Below are 1,268 nucleotides of genomic sequence, written 5' to 3' on the forward strand. Positions count from 1 at the left end.
TATAAATAATATCCTTATGCCAGTATCACATTGTCTGGATTATTGTAGCTCTATAATATTTTTAAATTTTTCTTTTTTTTCAGACATGATCCACATACATAAAATATAACATTTTATAACATGCAAATTAATGGTTCATAGTATATCACAAGATTTTGTGAGCAGTACTATAACCTAAATCCAGAATATTTTTATCACTTCAGAAATAGATCACAAACACACTAACAGTTACTTCCCATTTCCACCTCCCCCCAATCCTCACACCACTATTAATTTAATTTTTATCTCTATGGATTTGCCTTTCCTGGATATTTAGTGTAAATATAATAATGTAATATAGAGCCTTCTGCTCTGGTTTATCTCAATTAGCATAATCTTTTGAAGTTCATTTATGTTGCAACATGTATCAATACTTCATTCCCTTTTATGGGTGAAAAATATGCCTTATATGGATACTAGTGGCCCAGTGCATGAAATTCATGCACTTTGAAAGGGGATTAATTAGAGGAAATATTTTAATATTTTATCCAGAGGCAGACTCTCTGCGATGAGCTGCTGGAGGAATTCAGGTGGAGGGAGTGGGTGTGTAGGATAGAGACGCACCACCTTTCTCTGTGATGTTAGGCACAAGGGCTGGACCTCCTGGCTATGACTTTAAAGGAGGTTTTCTGGGGGGCTCCGGAGGACTCAGAGGCTTGGAGCACAGCAGGGCAGTGTGGCACAGAAGTGACGGCGGCACGCTCAACCTCTCATTCTGGATCCCTGGGAAAGGTTGCTTCTTGGTGGCTTAGAGGAAGCATCTTCCAGGAGAGCTGACAGTGCTGTGACCAAAACGTGTTGTATCCGCCAGGCTGGCCCACGGGGGGAAGGCGCAGGTGCATGTGCCTGTGGTGGCCTCTGCCAGGGGTTGCCCCCAGGCCCGGCTGCACAGAGGCTCTCCTGGTGATGGATGGCATGACCTTTATGATTAGAAGCCCATGGAGGAAGTGTGGACATTGGGGAGACATTTTGTTCAGAGGCAAACTTTTTGAGATGAACCACTAAAGGAGCCCAGACAGGTGGAGGGGTGGGTGTGCAGGATGGAGGGGCACTGCCTTTCTCTGTGAGGTAAGGCACGAGGGGTCACTGCTCTGGCCATTTTCCCGCAGGAGATGCTGAACCACCTGGCTCTGACTTTGAAGGAGGTTTTCCAGGGGGCTCTGGAGGATTTGGGTGCTTGGGAGGATTCTGGGGCTCCAGAGGACTTGGGAGCTTGGAACGCAGCAGGG

Source organism: Myotis davidii, unplaced genomic scaffold, assembly GCF_000327345.1.
Source record: "Myotis davidii unplaced genomic scaffold, ASM32734v1 scaffold829, whole genome shotgun sequence".
Classification (NCBI taxonomy): domain Eukaryota; kingdom Metazoa; phylum Chordata; class Mammalia; order Chiroptera; family Vespertilionidae; genus Myotis; species Myotis davidii.